The 19339-nt window shown below is 41.2% G+C and overlaps 1 protein-coding gene across 1 annotated transcript in view; it reads left to right on the forward strand.

The window, feature by feature from the left end:
* LOC133441826 (neprilysin-like) overlaps positions 1-19339 on the forward strand; it is a 466475-nt gene that overhangs the window by 74365 nt on the left and 372771 nt on the right. The window lies entirely within an intron of this gene.

The raw sequence follows: 19339 nt of genomic DNA on the forward strand, positions 1-19339 counted from the left end.
TTCTGATTGGGTGTGTGCACTGCGCATCATTTTTTGACACAACAAAGAACGCATACCGCAAAATTTGTGTCTCGGCGGAGGAACCGACATCCCAGCAAAATGAGAAGAGAAAAAAGAGTTGTTCCGAACAGCAGACAGCGCACACACTAAAGGCTGATTTATGGTTCCGCGTTACAACAACGCAGACCCTACGACGCAGGGTACGCGGCGACCCGCACCGTACGTGGAAATGCGGCCTTTTTTTCTGCTATTAAAACATGATTTGTAATGTGAATTTGCAACACTTAAACTGCAAATAATAGTTTTTGACGTGACATCAGAGATTGCGCATGCTCTCTGCGAAAGGATGAGTCCAATCGGGTCGCAGCACTGCTTCAACTGTGCGATTCCTTCACGAGGAGCGACCAGGATTTCAAACATGCTTGATTTTCTTGCGACCTCATGATTTGTGATCGGGAGCTCGTTGTGAGGTGTTAATCTTTCGTCGTTACCCCACGTACACTGCACGAGGCACGAGCAACGATTGGGTCAAAATCGGGCCCGATCAAAAAAAAGTCGCACGACTGGAAAATCGGCTCAAAACGAGAGCCGATAATCGCACAGTGTATGCCCGGCTTAAACGGTATGCGCTCCATCCAGATTCTTGGAATTATAGTCAAACAGTAAAATTCCAATTAAAGTGCATCATGACATATTACTATGTATCAACACATTTTTTCATGCACATGTAGCAGACTCAGGGTTTAATGGGAGGACTCTATTGATTTCATGTAGATACCACATGATGTGGCAAACAGTAGAACTGGAATTTGATTTACCTCTTTTTCTAAATATGCACATTTTCTATTGTTTTATTAAGTTTTTCTTGATAGTAACTTTTGCATGTGTGTTGACACACATCTCTTCAAGGCCATGCTAACAGAACCATTGTAGGCATGACTCTGTAGTCTGAGTTCCTCTTTGTTTTCACAACATCCTTTATCATTGTGGATTCTCACTCTGATGTATCATTGGCATCGTGTGCTGGAAGTTGGTCAGCATCAAACATGAATAACTCCCAATGTTCTTCTCCTACTATTGCTTAAACTGCCAAGAACTAAAAGCTGTCCACTAGAATTGCATTTAGATGCCAGCTGGAAAAGTTAATTACCGTATTTTGCAGACCATTATAAGGCATTATAAGGCGCAATATCTCTGAACGGGTCTATTTTCACACATAAGGCGCACTGGGTTATAGGGGTTATCCATGATAAAACAGTCTGGTAAGTCGAACTTTATTCAACTCATTCACAATAACTGAACTAAGTTCAGTTGTAACTAATACAGAAAAATACACTCACATTTTAAATAATTCTTCCACAAATCCACAAATAAAAATTAGCGGAGGAAATTAAAAAATTGGGTTTACTCTAAAAACTGAATGTTGGCTTGATGTTTTAATTATAGTAAGGTAACATGGATTATATGTTGGATGATGGTTGCTTGCCAGGACTACATAATTAGTTATCTAACGCTGTCTGACATTGCAACACGTATCCAACCAAGGCCCGACTTTAATAAAATGTCCCCGTGTCAGCTGAATGGTCTGACAATCAATAAATCAAGTGGATCAACGGCTTCATTGCGACCAAAGTCGCACTAAAACATTGAGAGATTTTTGAGCGCAATGTACCGCATAAAACCGGTTCAAGGTCAGTAACAACAAAATTAATACATAGGGCGCACCGGATTATTGGGCACACTGCTGATTTTTGAGAGAAATTAAGGATTTTAAGTGCGCCTTCTATCACCAATTCTGACAAGATTGGTTCATTAAGCTTTGTTGAAAATGAAACTTCGACTTCCTGCATGCAACTTTTTGAGTTCCTGTACCAGCTTTAAATGCTTATTTAGGCCATGCTGTCATCTGGCATATAAAACTACAACATGAACGTGTTTTTAAAAATTGGCCCACATCAGATAATTTCTTCTGTGACTTTTTTTTTCATCTCTTTCTTCTCTAGCTTGAATCTTTGTCTCAGGGGATTCTGTTTGTTCAGGTTTTTTTTTTCTTTTCTTTTTCTTTTTTTACATTTACTTTATTTTGTTCCAGTCAAAATTATGTCACAGCTTCTTCTTTGATCGGAAGAAACTTTGAAATTTGACTAAATTATGGCATGACCTCCACTAATCTTTAACAATATCTGTATAAAATGCTCCTATTTCCAAAAGCTTCTTTCGGCAAAATGATCCAACAAAGTGGGAAAAAATCTTCTAATCTAATCAAGTCTAATAGTCTGTCTTTTTAACATATACATAGTATAGTAATCTTGTCCAAAAACAGTGTATTATTTATTAGGTATCCATACAAAAGTTTTTATTTAGTTCTCTCAGCAGAGTGCATTTTTCAGATACAAGGTTTTGCTTTTCGGCCATCACTCCATATTATTGGGATTGCACCATGTCAAGGAGACATGTAAGGAATTAGTAAAAATAAATCAGCTCTCTGACTTCTTTAATTGAAAAAAAGATAATTGGAAAAAAAGTAATAGAGCTGAGTTGTGTTTAATAATTCCTTGCGATTGTAATTGTAATAAAGTGAGACATTAGGCCCGTCACCCATTCCAATTTTAAGATAAAGGGAAGATTCGTTTTAAAAAGTGTAAATATAATCTTGATGTTAAAAAACACTTTTGAAAAGTTCAACCGGTCATCTACTGGAACTCAAACCTTGCACATTTTACTGTTTCGGAATTAGTCTGGATCCCAAGTACAAACGAAATCTCCGGTCTTCTCCTGTATTTGCGTCAGTAAATGGAGCCATTACAGAAAGGCAATAGTGATTATTACACCTGAGTGCCGCTGTGCTGTGCATCATGGGAACTTTAGTCAGTGAGAAGGTCCCATCCGAAGCATCACACTGCTGTGTTGAAGCGTCCCAGAAGTAGCTGTCTGCGCTGCCAAAGATACGCACTGCATCTGCTTTGGCACTCAGCTATGATTACGCCGTGTCAGTTCACACACACGAGATCCAGCTGACAGGAAGTGCAGCACGAGAGTGGTACATAGAATCTGTTTGCAAAACAGGTGCAAATTAAACCAAAAATACATCTTTGAATCACGCTGTGGTTTCTTTTTTTATTAGGGCCCAAGCACTTACTTTGAAGGCCCTATTGTATCTGTAGGAATTTTTTTTTTCGTTTTCTTTTTCCTCCTTCCGACGAAATGAGGGCCTTTTTGCCCCCCTAAACGTGCCCCAAAAGTCACCAAATTTTGCACGCAGGCCAGGCCTGGTGAAAAATGTGATATTTAATGGTTAGCATTAAAGGGCGTGGCCTAATGGCTCAACAGCGTCCCCTAGAAAACTTCGTGCCTCAAGCCCCACCATACGTTTTGACGTACATGCACGAAAATCGGTACACACCTGTATCATGTCGCAACTTAAAGAAAAGTCTCTTGGCGCCATGGCCGAAACCAAACAGGAAGTCGGCCATTTTGATTTAATCGTGTAATTTTAGCGCAATTTATGCCATTTCTTCAGCCGCTTCTTCGCCTGAACCGTAACACCCGGGTGTGTTATACATCAAAATGTGCGTCTCCATCCTGCTACGATGACCATTACTTTTCTCAGTCAAAAGCGTTACCGTGGCGATGATAGATGCCAAAAAGAGCGCCCCCCCTTCATCTGGTTGGTCCATATTTGATAGTTCCTATTTTCTGCCATAACTTTTGAATGGTTTGACATAGAGAGTCGTGGATGGTGTCATTTCTGATATGCTTATGATGATAAGTTGAGTTTTATGTGAACAGCAAAGGCACTTTTTATAGCATTATTGACCTAGGAATGTGGGGGGAACCTGGGGGGGGGGGGTGTCCATGAGTGCGAGGGCCCGTTCATCGCTGCTTGCAGCTTTACTTATTGTTTTTATTCAATTTGCTTTATCCATAACGTTCCAACTTTTTTCTGGTCTGGGATGGTAAAACCTTTGGTCTGCCTGCATTTTTTAATTTATGAAAGTATACTATAGAACATAATACTGACTTTCTCTTTTTCTTTATACGCACTAGCGATAAAGTGCTCCAAATCAAAAGGACTGCTAATGGTTTCCAGAAAAAAATAGGATCCCCTGATAAGTTTGACAGGGTCTGAATGAAAATATTAACAAACAAGCTACGCTCACGGTATTACAAAACACCCTTTGTTTGAGCTTCTTCTATAATTGTGGATGTGATACATTAGTTCTAGTTTTCCAGCAACAGCCTGAACTGGTTTCCGCTTTGTTCAACTTTTATCAAATCAATGCAGACCTTTACAAGCTCAGCTATTGATGACACTGTCTATGTTTATTTAGACAGACTAAACATAGACAGCGGTTGTAAAGCTGCATATCTTAAACGTCTCACTCCTTAAAAATGTACCCGGTGGGGCTTCCGGTTGGTGAGCAGATGGAGTAGACGCGTTTCGCGAGTGCTCCCGTGAGTGCCAAACTTTTTAAACCACCAAGCCCTCAAACTTTCAAACTTTTTCCTTTAAAAAGGATTCCCTGTTTTTCTTCTTTTTTTTTTGTCTCGAACGAGCCCACTTACCTCCGAGATGGCTTCGAAGAGCGGCAAGTCGGGCAAAAAGGACGAGGCTGGCGCTGTCTTAACCCTGGCGGCCATTACCACGTTGCTGGAAGAACACCGCGCTGCCCTGGCCGCCGAGTTCAAAAATACTTTCAGTCAGCTCGACTCCAAACTCGACCAAACGCGGCTCGCGGTCGAGGACCATGGCCAACGGGTTTCGTCCCTTGAACTCGCCACAGAAGACCTCAGCCAGCGAGTTACGGACCTTGAAGGCATCTGCTCGACTCTACGGGATGATAATGCTCGGCTAAAGGCTAAGGTGGTGGATTTGGAGAGCCGAAGCAGAAGGCAGAACATCCGGATCCTGGGTTTACCTGAGTCTACTGAGCTCGGGTCTCCAACGGCTTTCTTCTCCAAGCTGCTGTGTGAGGTGTTCGGGAATGATACGCTGCCGTCACCGCCAGAAATAGACAGAGCGCACCGCTCTCTCGCCGCCAAGCCGGCCCCGGGACAGAGACCGCGTCCGGTCATCATCCGCCTTCACCGGTTCCAGACCAAGGATATCCTCGTGAGGGAAGCGCGCCGGAGGGGAAAGCTGGAATTTCGCGGCCACCCCATCCGGGTCTTGGAGGATTACAGCCCCGAAGTTGCCAGCCAACGAGCGGAATACAGCGGAGTTATGTCGGAGCTATATCACCTGGGTCTGAAGCCGGCTCTGCTCTTCCCCGCCCGGCTCCGGCTCACGCTGTCCGGGGGGGTCAGGAAGTGGATCGGCTCCGTGGATGAGGCGCGCAAATTCATCACGAGTCGCAGCAAATCCTCAAACCTGCCGTAATGGGACTGTTGGAGGCTGCCACGGCTCCGCCTGCAGCCCGGTGCGGCTCACTGACGCTCACGGACTGACTTTTTTTTTTTTTCTCTCTCTTTTTTCACGTGAGTCATTACAATATTCCTGAGGGGAGGGTGAGTACCCCGCGACAAACATTTTGTTTTTTCAGTCTTTTTTTTTTTTTTTTTTTGCCTGAAATCTTTTAGTTTTCATTTAAAACCTTATTTTACTCTGTTGTTAGTTTGACTGCCCCTTTGCAAATGTTATTAATTTGCAGTTCTTTTTGGCTATTTGAGGGAAGGGGGAAAAAAGGGAAAAATAATTGCTGGAGAGGGAGAGAAAAAAGCGAAAAAATAAAAGCTTTTCCAATTTACCTATAAGTTTTGTAATAATTGTAAGCTGTTAACCTTACTTTTACGCTGTTTAAGTCGGAAGTTTTATATTTTACATTTTTGTACAGATATTTCTGGGCTCTTATCGGGACTTCCAAGTCTAGATTTGAGAGGGTATTTCTTTTTATTTATTTATATCTACACGTTTTGAGGTGCTAATTTCATATATTCATGATGCGGGAGCAAAAGCTATTAGTGTGTAGGACAGGAAGATGTGTTATTGCACTATGTTTGTTTTGAAGAGCTTGCTGCTTTTTTTTTCTTTTTCTATAGCAGCTGTCTTATTTGGGGTGGGTGGGTCGGGGGGATATGTCACTGCCAGACACTTTGCATTAATTCTTTTCAACTCCTTACTTAATGTGGGTCACATTCAGCCTCCTTTCCGTTTTCTTTTTTTTTGCCTAGGTCATTGTGCTCACCTCCTAATTTTTCTTCTTAAATATTATGAATAGATTCTTGAAGCTGGTGAGCTGGAATGTTAAGGGTCTGAATCACCCTGTTAAAAGGAAAAGGGTCTTCTCACATCTAAAACATCTTAAAACAGAAATAGCCTTTCTACAAGAAACTCATATTCGCAGTTCTGATAATAGCCGCCTGTTCCCGAGGTGGTCAGGGCAGGGATTTCACTCCTCCTTTCAAGCTAAGGCCCGAGGAGTTTCAGTTCTGATCAGTCAGGATGTTTCATTTGAGCAGCACAACGTGATTTCTGACAAGTTTGGTCGCTACGTGATCGTTTCTGGGAAATTATTCAATACATTGGTCGTACTTGTGAACGTTTATGCCCCTAATTCAGATGATGCAGTCTTTTTTGAACGACTGTTTTCACTGCTCCCTGACCTTAATACATATTCTCTCATACTTGGTGGTGATTTTAATTGCTGGCTTGACCCAGTCCTAGACCGATCCTCTACCAACCCCGGCACAGCAAGTAAGTCAGCCCGTCTTATTCAGGCGTTCCTTTCTGACTACGGTGTTTGTGATGTGTGGCGTTCTTTACATCCATGTGACAGGGAATACTCCTTTTTCTCACAAGTGCACCACACATACTCGAGGATTGATTATTTTTTTATTGATAATCAACTGATTCCCCTGGTTCATTCCTGTGCTTATCAGAGCATTGTCATTTCCGACCACGCTCCTGTGGTCCTAACCATGTCCCTTCCTGACTTACCTCAAAGAGACAGACAGTGGCGATTCAATTCAACTTTGCTGTCGGACAGAAATTTTGTTAAATTAATGGAAACGGAAATAGCCTTTTTCCTATCCACGAATATGACTCCAGGAATGTCTAGTCTAACTGTCTGGGATTCCCTCAAGGCTTATCTCCGGGGACAGATTATATCCTACACTGCTAGGGTGAGGCAAAAATCTTATAGGGAGCGATCAGACCTTGCCCGCCAAATCAAAGAGGTCGATGAAGAATATTCTCGGACTAAATCCCCAGATCTTTACAAAAAGCGTCTAGAACTTAAAACTAAATTTGACCTGCTCACCACTCACCCAATTGAACAGTCACTTCTGAAAAGTAAAACCAGGTTTTATGTTTATGGAGACAAATCTGACAAATTATTAGCCAACCAACTTAAAGGCTCTAAGGCTAAACAAAATATTTCTAAGATTCGTTTACCAAATGGCCATGTAACTACAGATCACTTACTCATAAATGAGGCATTTAGGGACTTTTATACCCAGCTATACACCTCGGAATCTCAGACTGATCGAGATGAGATTGCAGACTTTTTAAATAGTCTTAGTATTCCCAGTCTTTCACCAGATCTAAGGAAGACATTAGAAGAACCGATATCCCTGATGGAGATAACTCGAGCCATTTCTTCACTGCAGTCGGGTAAATGTCCTGGCCCTGATGGCTTCCCGGCGGAATTTCTAAAGAAATTTTCTACTCTGCTTTCCCCACTGCTATCTACAGTTCTTTCAGAATCCTTCAGCCACGGTTCCCTCCCTCCTTCTTTTTCAGAGGCCTGTATCACCCTCATAGCTAAAAAAGGGAAGGATCCTACTGAATGCGCCTCCTACAGGCCCATCTCCCTCTTAAACACAGATGCTAAAATCCTAGCTAAAGTCCTAGCCCATAGGCTGGAGAATGCCCTCCCCACAATTATATCTGAAGACCAAACTGGCTTCATTAAAGGTAGGCAGTCTTACTTTAACACAAGGCGACTGTTCAATATTATCTACTCTGCCTCTGAGGCTATCCCTGAATGCGTTGTCTCTCTGGATGCAGAGAAAGCATTTGATCGTGTCCAATGGGATTATCTCTTTGCTGTGCTGGACAGGTTTGGTTTTGGTCCGAACTTTGCTCTGTGGATTAAACTTCTATATTTACACCCAACAGCCTCAATTCGTACTAACTCTCAACGGTCAAAACCATTTAATCTGCATCGTGGAACCCGTCAGGGGTGCCCCCTTAGTCCCATGCTTTTTGACATGGCTATCGAACCGCTTGCCACAGCGCTCCGATCTTGTGAGGATGTGTCCGGTATCTGGAGAGGTGGCAGGGAACATAAGGTCTCGCTTTATGCCGATGACCTCTTGCTTTTCATCTCTCACCCTCTGGCCTCATTACCCCCTGCGCTGTCACTTCTCAGTCAGTTTGGGAAACTCTCAGGCTATAAACTGAATCTCAGCAAAAGTGAGCTTTTCCCTACCAATCTCGAATCGCATGCTTTAGACCTTTCCAATTTTCCCTTTAAAATCGTAAATGACAAATTCTCCTATTTAGGCATATCTGTGACAAGGAAACACAAAGACCTGCTCCAAGAGAATCTTATCTCATTGTTAAATGAGACCAAACAAACCCTTACACAATGGTCACCCCTGTCAATGTCTCTTGTGGGTCGCATCAATTCAGTTAAAATGACCATTTTACCTAAATTTTTGTACCTTTTCCAGACCTTACCACTCTTTATTCCTGGTTCTTTTTTTCAGTCCCTTGACTCAGTTATATCTTCATACCTATGGCGGGGTAAACGGCCACGTTTGAACAAAACTCACCTTCAAAAAATTAAGTCTGCAGGTGGTCTGGCCCTCCCAAACTTTCGTTATTATTATTGGGCTGCTAACCTGCGCTGCCTTGCATTCTGGTCCTTCTACTGCGACGGCGCTGACCGCCCTGACTGGGTGGCGATGGAGTTACATCCAACTGATGACCTGTCAATTCCTGCCCTACTCGGCTCCTCACTTCCACTTCCTTCACTTAAATCAATCAAAAACCCAGTGGTTAAACATTCTCTTAGAATTTGGGCCCAATTTAGGAAGTTTTTTGGTTTTCACAGCTTCTCTCTTCTTAGCCCCATTGCATCAAATCACTCTTTCAAACCATCCCTTGAGGACCCCACCTTCCAGGAATGGCACAGGAGGGGTATGACTTGTTTTAGAGATATGTTCATAGACAGCACCGTGGCATCTTTTGAGCAGTTAAGTAGTAAATTCAGCCTTCCAAAATCACATTTCTTTAGGTATCTTCAGGCTAGACATTTTGTTCTTTCCCAGACACCCAACCCTGGTGCATCGATAGGCTTGACCACAGTTGACAAAGTTCTTGCCACAGACCCATTCAAAAAGGGGCTCATTTCGTCTTTCTATGGCATGTTGCTGGATCTTAAGAGTGCCCCTACAGATAAACTCAAAGCAGCATGGGAGCAGGACTTAGGGCTTCCCTTATCAGAGGATACCTGGGAGTCTATACTCAAACTGGTTAATACAACCTCCCTGTGCGCACGTCACTGCTTAATTCAGTTTAAAGTGGTACACAGGGCTCATATTTCCAAGGCAAAGTTATCCTCCATGTACCCAGATATTAGTCCATACTGTGTAAGATGTAAAGTAGCAGAAGCCTCTCTCATCCACATGTACTGGTCCTGCCCATGTCTAAACAAATACTGGATGGAAGTATTTCATACTCTCTCTCTGGTGCTTAAAATCAGATTAGAACCAAACCCACTGACTGCCCTGTTTGGGGTCATGGAGGGAGGAAGGAAGTTAACCACTGCACAGGGGCACACTTTGTCTTTTGCCTCCCTTTTGGCTCGTCGGGCAATTCTGTTCAGGTGGAAGGATCCCTTCCCTCCTACTCGTGCACAATGGCTGGAAGACATCATGTCCTGCTTAAAACTGGAGAAAATTAGATACTCGCTTCAGCAATCATATAAGTTCCAGAAAGTGTGGGGACCTTTTCTAGAAGCATTCCAGACCCTGTGAACTATACTTCATATTTCTTTTGTATTCCTAGTGCAGGCTTTTGATGTTAGAATGACCTCATATTGTGATTAGTAATCTGGCAGCGACATGGGAGGGATTAGTTTGGTCTGTAGTTTGTTTTTGTTACTATTTTATGTTTTTTCATACTGTTTAATTGTTTTTTTATATTTTGTACACTGGTGTATGCTATGATTAACATGCCTCAAAATATTTGTAATTGACATTCAGCATTTCACCTGTTTTACTTTGTGAAAATTTTAATAAAAAGATCTTGAATTAAAAAAAAAAATGTACCCGGTAGTTGGAAAATAACTAAAACTAATGTTAACTGTTTGAAAATTAATCTTCACTGTTAAGACTTTCCTCAGGGAAGGCTGCCTTCTTACCCAATAATCTACCCACTGACAGAGATATATATACTCCTGGAGAACAGTGATTACAGTTTGGGAGTCTTTTGGGAGTCTTGTTTGATTTGTAATGAATCCAGAATGTATGACATTTTTAGACTCCAGAAAAATAAAGGACTTTATCACAATATTCTAATTTTCTGAGACAGTCCTGTAAACTTGCTTGCGTCGTTGTGCTTGAACCACTTGCGAATATCCACGGTTACTTTGTGTTAACGGAGCAGCAGAGAACACGTCTTGCTGCTGCAGGAAACTGCGCACTGGAAGCAGATCAGTGACGGACACTGGCGATTTATGGTTCCGCGTTGCACCAACGCAAAGCCTACGGCGTAGGATACGCAGGGATGCGAACGTACGGTGCGCGACGCTGCGTAACCTACGCCGTCGATTTAACGCGGAACCATAAATCAGGCTTAACGTGCGCGCATTTGTCAGTTTTCTTTTCGTCTTTTCAACTGAACATGAAGACACATAAAATGAGGGTGCAATGCTTGCTTATGCACCCTCGTAGAACCGGGCCTGCGGAACGCAACTTTTAATTCCCATTTCCCAAGCCCTACCTGGAGGTGAAGCCCGAGTCCTCCCCGCAGCGCTGTCTGTCACACACATATAAAGATCTGGCACAGACGCAGCAGGTCCTGTTGTCCCGCCACTAAGATTTTGCTGGCCTTAATGTTTCCTGTGTTTTATTTTGTTAATTATTGATACATTTAGTGTTGATGTGTGTGTGACAGACGTGTGTACGGGGCGTTAATGAAAATACGGGACAAATCGCGTCTTACTTAATTTTTTTTTTTTTTTTTTTTTTTTAAGTGGTGGGGACAAATTTGCTCGTCAGACAAAGTGGTGGGGACGCGTCCCCACCGTCCCCGGCGGAAATGACGCGCCTGATTTGAGCCCATACAGCTGCAGTTATTGATCAGTGAGTGCAGTCTCCTGTTGCAGCTACACGTCTGCTTCTTTTGCAGAAAGGGGTCCATGGTGGCTCTTCATCAGTCTGCATGCATTTAATTTAAAATACTTTTGTCAGGTACAGTCAGGCATAACGTTAAAGCTCTCGTTTAAAGCCAAAATACGCTTAATATCTTACCAAGGCGAGTCCGTTTCATTCGAGGTGCTTTCTCTTCAAACGCTCGTACATTATCAACGTGCTCCCGTGATAAGCAAGGTCTGCTTTGCAAACCTTGCAAGTAATCTTTTTATTCGCCATATCCAGGCTAAAACGCTCCCGAACTTTTGAAGTTTTGTTACCCGCAGCTGCGCTGAGACGCAAGAAAAAATAAAAAAAGCTGCGCTTATACGCTGAGTGTTGCGCGGCTCTCGGCAGAGATTGTATGTGGTGAAGTGAAGTCTGCATCCTGCTACGATGACCATTACTTTTCTCAGTCAAAAGCGTTACCGTGGCGATGATAGACGCCAAAAAGAGCGCCCCCCCTTCATCTGGTTGGTCCATATTTGATAGTTCCTATTTTCTGCCATAACTTTTGAATGGTTTGACATAGAGAGTCGTGGATGGTGTCATTTCTGATATGCTTATGATGATAAGTTGAGTTTTATGTGAACAGCAAAGGCACTTTTTATAGCATTATTGACCTAGGAATGTGGGGGGAACCTGGGGGGGGGGGGGGGTGTCCATGAGTGCGAGGGCCCGTTCATCGCTGCTTGCAGCTTTACTTATTGTTTTTATTCAATTTGCTTTATCCATAACGTTCCAACTTTTTTCTGGTCTGGGATGGTAAAACCTTTGGTCTGCCTGCATTTTTTAATTTATGAAAGTATACTATAGAACATAATACTGACTTTCTCTTTTTCTTTATACGCACTAGCGATAAAGTGCTCCAAATCAAAAGGACTGCTAATGGTTTCCAGAAAAAAATAGGATCCCCTGATAAGTTTGACAGGGTCTGAATGAAAATATTAACAAACAAGCTACGCTCACGGTATTACAAAACACCCTTTGTTTGAGCTTCTTCTATAATTGTGGATGTGATACATTAGTTCTAGTTTTCCAGCAACAGCCTGAACTGGTTTCCGCTTTGTTCAACTTTTATCAAATCAATGCAGACCTTTACAAGCTCAGCTATTGATGACACTGTCTATGTTTATTTAGACAGACTAAACATAGACAGCGGTTGTAAAGCTGCATATCTTAAACGTCTCACTCCTTAAAAATGTACCCGGTAGTTGGAAAATCACTAAAACTAATGTTAACTGTTTGCAAATTAATCTTCACTGTTAAGACTTTCCTCAGGCAAAGCTGCCTTCTTACCCAATAATCTACCCACTGACAGAGATATATATACTCCTGGAGAACAGTGATTACAGTTTGGGAGTCTTGTTTGTCAGCATAAACAGGGCGATGTATTCAGGATTAGAATAAATACACAGCATCAGAAAGATGTATTATACACCGGACCTACAGGTCTGCTACCAAAAGGGAAAGAAAAAAGATATATATTTATATACATATATATAAACCTAGGTGAGCAGAAGTCTTGGGGCAATAATAATTACACGAGCACTTCCACCACCATCATTATGCAAAAGTCTAATCAATGGTCATTTCGCTTAAAGGGAGCTGCAATGTCATTAATGATTAGTACGAGCAGTGAGTTCTGTGTGGGCATGTGCATATGTGTAAGCGTGTGTGTGTGAGTGTGTGTGTGTGTGAGTATTTAGTGTTAATGTATCTAATGAGTAGATGTGGCACATGGAGCCTGTGGACACCTATTACTGCCATTATTTCCAGAGAGCAGACTAATCACATTGGCTTTCAGATCCAAGCATGTTACTGAATGTCCCTCAAATTTAAAGAACCTTCATTAAATGAACCACATTAGTGTTCAGTGACAGCTGACCTGCCAGCTGATATATGATTCCCCCACTGGAGAAAAATAAGGAAATTGTTGCTTATTGATCTAATGTAGTTTACTCTGTTTTTCAGAACTTTGAACAACTGAGGGAGTCACTTAAACTTTGGGGCGTTTTCTGTAAAGAATTAAGCAGATAAAGCAGAGTAATAGGCAGCCTGCAACCTTCTCAATGCAACATTTCCATACAGCTTATTATATTATGAAGAAAGCAGAATTGTGACCACTTTGTGTTGGTGCACCGGTGCAGTTCATGGCTTCTCTTGCATTTTTGTTTCATCTGTATCCTGTAGACCAGGGGTTCCCAACCTTTTTTGTGCCAAGGACCAGCAGAAGTATGAACAAAAAGCTCGTGGACAGGTTGACAATTTATGTCAATTTTAATAAACATTTTAGAAAAAAACAATGCATTTTAAATAGGGCTGCAACTAACGACTATTTTATTAGTCAACTAGTCATCGATTAGTCGATTAATCGGATAATTAGTAATTTTTTCTTAAATTTAGTACGAGGTTGCTTTAATTATGTGGCAAATGATAATAAACACGAGAAAGATGGGTACTTCAATGAAAAATAGATATTTTATTCAATTTTGCTGCTGTTCATACAAAAAGTAAATAAAAAAGCCAAGGACAGGCACAGTAATCAGTCAGTATAGACATAAATCCATAAATAAATAAACCTCTGTCCATTATTTTTCATTTTTTAAGGACAGGCAATTGTGTTATATCAAAAATAAATGATAAAATAACACGTCTCTAATTTTTTCTCCATTAAGTGGGTGAAATGGGTTCTGGATGGTAGGACGTTCTCTGGGTTGAACAGGTGCATCATTTGTTGAAACCATGGGGTTGAAACCCTTCAGCATCAACCATGGAGAGCTGCTCATATCACAGATCAGCTGTATGGGCTCAAATTACTGCCATAAGTATTTTGTATCTGTAAATAAACTTTGTACTTGTAGAAATATTTTGTGCGTGTGCAAAAAATATTTGTACTTGCAAAAAATATTTGTACTTGTAAAAATATTTTGTGCGTGTGACAAAAATATTTGTACTTGCAAAAAATATTTGTACTTCTAGATACCAAGCTACAAAGTTTTTTTTACAAAGCTACAAACTTTTTTTACAAAAGCTACAAACTTTTTTTCAAAAGCTACAAACTTTTTTTACAACTACGAGTTATGGCAGTGTTTTGACGTGCCAATACTAAGAGCCAATCAGCCAATTTGGCACGGGTTTCAAAGCGTTTCTGGAGAGCCAATCACCACATTGCATCGCCTACTGACGTCGCCGCCATATTGGATGTGGCAAGACTGGGCCGTAAACTAATACAAGTAAATGGACTTATTTTCATAAAGCACCTTTCTACAAAGAAATTTACGTTTTACGTCTCATTTATTCATTCACACACGCACTAATATACTTGGGAAACAGTTAGGCACCAAATATAATGTATTTAATTTTCTCAGATGGCAAAAATAAGAACTTTATTGATCCCACATAGGAGTAATTCATGTTATATCAGCTATAGAGAACAAGGTAGTGCCAAAAACAATATATATCCCACCTCACAAAAATAGAGACATATTTTTTTATCAACAAAACAAATAAAAAAAATTCAAATAACAAAATAACATATTTGAACCATTTTTCAGACAATAAAATAACAATAACAATAAAATGTAATGTAATGTATAAAAATGTAAAATATGCTTTGTTAATGAGAGAATATGTTTCTCTATTTTTCTTATTTTTGTGAAAGAATTTTGTAGCTTTGTAAAAAAAACTTTGTAGCTTTGTAAAACGTTTGTAGCTTTGTATCTACAAGTACAAATATGTTTTGCAAGTACAAATATTTTTTGCAAGTACAAATATTTTTTACACACGCACAAAATATTTCTACAAGTACAAATATTTTTTGCACACGCACAAAATATTTCTACAAGTACAAATATTTTTTGCACACGCACAAAATATTTCTACAAGTACAAAGTTTATTTACAGATACAAAATACTTATGGCATTAATTTGAGCCCATACAGCTGCAGTTATTGATCAGTGAGTGCAGTCTCCTGTTGCAGGAACACGTCTGCTTCTTTTGCAGAAAGGGGTCCGTGGTGGCTCTTCATCGGTCTGCATGCATTTAATTTAAAATACTTATGTCAGGCACAGTCAGGCATAACGTTAAAGCTCTCATTTAAAGCCAAAATACGCTTAATATCTATTTGCAAACCTTGCAAGTAATCTTTTTATTCGCCATATCCAGGCTAAAACGCTCCCAAACTTTTGAAGTTTTGTTACCCGCAGCTGCGCTGAGACGCAAGAAAAAAAACAAAAAGCTGCGCTGAGACGCTGAGTGTTGCGCGGCTCTCGGCAGAGATTGTATGTGGTGAAGTGAAGTGAGATGCCTCACTCCATTGGAAAAAAAACCGTCTGGTGACAATTTTGATTATCGATTTTTGTCGACAACGTCGGCGAATCGTTGCAGCCCTAATTATGATCGGAACCCAAGCCATTTCACGGCCCAGTAGGAACAGCTCTGCGGCCCGGTACCGGTCCGGGTACCGGGGGTTGGGAATCACGGCTGTAGACTAATGTGTTTCCTTTTTTCCTCAGTTTTGTCCTTTCTTGGGAATTGTTTAATTTCTGTTATGAAATTGGGTTGCATTGTACTCCTTAGTTAGCTTTACCTACTGTTCGATTCTGAAGAGCTTGTTTCGTTGTGCACTAAGTTAAATGTATTCTTGTTAACGTTGCTCTTGCCTAGATTTTTCACACTTGCTCACTGTGGACTGCTGTCATCTGCTGTTCATTTGTAACTGCTTCCCTCAGTGCATCTACTCTCCACTCGCTGCCACCTCCACATGAAGACCGTCACCCTCTTCAAGCCTGGGTCTTCAGGCAGATACGTGGGAGACTGATGGTTCTATGTATTTTCTTAGCCATTCCTTGAACAGCTTTGAGACAAAGATCTCTGAAGTTGTTCCCAGAATCTGGGAGGGAATTGGTCAGCCTCCCAGTTTGAAGGTGACCAATGGCAGTACCGATGTCTCCTCTTAAACCGAGTCTTTTAACTCATGGTATATTTCCAGCTTCTCATGTTGCTGTATCTTGAGATTGCTATATCTAACACCACTGCTTTTAGTGTTTGGTGTTAATTTATCAATCTGGATATGAGAATCCATGCTGTAGATGTTCCTGGACACTATCCTATGTCCTTTATGAGCCTCTACAGTGTATGAATCCTGTACCTGCCTGTATATTACACTGTGCTGTTTTATGCTGGGATCTTACCTGTCATTGTAGATGTTGGCCTCCAATGTTCTTGTGTCTAGGGACTATTCTTGTGCTGGCATGATTAGTAATGAATGGTATATATGGGGCAGACTTCTCCATCAGAAATGGCTCCTCTGCCTTCCTCCTCTTACTTTTTGATTTCATGCTGCGTGAGAAATTCATGAATCACTTCATCCCTTGAGAACGTCTTCATAGTATTTTTCTGGGTTTTTTTTTGTTGTAATTCATCCATGGTGGCTTTGACAGTCACTAGGTCTTCCGTCCTTGTTTATTGTGCAAACCAAGCACCAATATTCCAACTTTCGGTTTGAAACTACTGAGAAAGTGCAGTGACTTGACTGACACTGGCAGCTACCTCCAGGAGTAAGTAAGTCTCCATTGACCATCATGTTAAAACGTTAAACTTTGAATTCTTTACATTTTACATTTTAAAATAGATAAGTTAGTGCGTGTGGCACCCATTTGCAGGCATTGTGCAGAACGAGGGGGAAATAAGCCACAAAAGTGATCCTCCGAAAACCTGTGGGTGAGGTCACAGGGGGTCTGTCCAGCTCCTCTCATAAAACCTATACTGTACTTCAAACAAACAGCCCTGGATTTGGGTTGAAACCATTTATTGAAGCCTCAATATACTCCAGATGAATGGTGACATTTTCAAGCTCTCACTGCTGTTGCTGTGAGGGGAAAAAAAGACTATTACTCTCTCGAAGCTATGGGTTGGGAGTTCTTGCAGCTTGTTCTCACATCATCTGTGAGGAACTTATTTTTTGTCGCTACTGCCACATCTCTTCCCCCCATCTTCTCTGCAACTCTGAATAGTTTAAATTACTTGTAATTTAAATATGTTGTCCTCCTCCTTCATAAACTCCTAAATGGCCATCTCTGGCATTATCACTTGTTGTGTCCGTCGCAGTATGTGTGCTGCAGGGTCATGTGATGACTTCCAGGAGTCCCGCACATGAGCTTCCTGTGAAGTGTGAAGTATGAAGTAGTAGTGCGTCTTCTTTCCACCTCGAGAAAAATAACACATTTCTCTGTTCTCGCAGGGTGTATAACAACCGTTGTGAGAAGCCTTCTTGTCTGGACGTCAGCTGTTTCCATCTCCTACTGTAGCCAAGTTATGATCCGCTTTCATTTTCTTAGTTTTTTTTTTCTTTTCTGCTGAGTCATTATGCACCTTTTGTTTATGTTTTACTTGTTTCCTTTTTCTCTGCCTTGGTCAGGTATATAGATGTGTGGATGTTCCTCTATTTCACACAAGACTCATAGCAATAGGAAAATGGGTTGATGCAAAATGTAATTGGCCTAAAAAAAAAAATATTTTTTAAGACATTTAAAAAAAATAAAATGTGAAAAGATTCCCTTATTTTGCCCATAATTGCATGTTAGGCGAACATAACAGAATAGAGTAAAAGTCTAAAACTTACCGTATCTCCAATCTTTTTGACGAATTAGCCAAATATCGCTTTTCACATTTATGATTCCACACATAAAATACACAAGCCAGACCCCAACATATTTATTTGCGTTGTCCTCTTCTCACCCATGACAACAGTCCATCTGGGTATTACACTTTATGTTAACATACACGGGGAAACAATATAGTTACATCAACATTTTTCATGAAACGTGAGTGAGCAGGTGCAAGTGTGCTGGCCAGCTCAAACAACTCACTACCACGTGTGTCTTCCCGCTCTTTTCACATTTTCCATCTCTTTTTTGCCCTTTTTACTGATGAGTCATCATAACAGTTTCAACGGTCGAAAGAAAATCCCAGCGCTCACCTGTTCTCATGGCTACCCATAGGACAAACAGCAGTGTGGTTGAATTTTATTCTTATTTTCATTTTCTTTTATGCGCCCTCACTAACCAGGTTTATTCTTTTGGCACCCGGTGGAATGGAAGAAGGTCATATAAATTTGTAATATACATGTCTTATAAAAAAAACCCAGTGGAGTAGGAATGGGGCGCTGCAGGACACGGAGACTGTTGGGAAAAGAGAACGCTGATGACTGTGAAACAAAACACGCTGGATGCGTAAAGACTGAATGTTAGAGGTTACTACTGTGATGGTTCCTCTGCAGGGCTCCGCTGTGAGTTGCTTATTTGCAAGGCCTGAAGGACAGCCATGGCCTTCCACCCACTCTGTCGCCATGGGAGACGCTGGAGAGGAGATCTCATCTCCTTTTCTTCTTCACATTCATTGCATTTCCCTAATCTCTAGCTCTTTTTTCCTCTCTTTGTTTCTGCTTCTTTATCTGCCTGTCGGCGTCCTCTTCCGTCATAATGAAGTTAACTCCTGTTATAACTGAATTATCCAGCTAAGTAAGGGTTAAGAATGACCTCCAGTCAGGAAAACTGAACCAGTGACAGCACAGATGCATTCATTTGTGCCTCATGTGTATGAGCGTCTGACACATTCATTTCGTTGGTGAGTCCAGTTCCACTTCCCTTGTTGGTAATGTGACTCTCATGTGTGTTATCAAAGAGCTGCAGACCTCAGTCCACTGGCAGTTGCAATGGAGAAAAGGAAAGAAACCATAAACAGGAACCATTGGCTACTTCCTGTTACTATCACTCTCATACACACACACACACACACACACACGCACACGCACACGCACACACACACACAGTTAAAGAGATGCTTGTGCATGTATGCAAACACCTTATATGTGTGCTGTTTTCTATTCCCTTTGACTGCAAATTAACCTTTCGTTATCTTAAAAGACAGAAGCAACAGTTAGTGATCACATGCCTGCAAATGCATCCTCATTTC

This window comes from Cololabis saira, chromosome 4 (genome assembly GCF_033807715.1).
Source record: "Cololabis saira isolate AMF1-May2022 chromosome 4, fColSai1.1, whole genome shotgun sequence".
Classification (NCBI taxonomy): domain Eukaryota; kingdom Metazoa; phylum Chordata; class Actinopteri; order Beloniformes; family Belonidae; genus Cololabis; species Cololabis saira.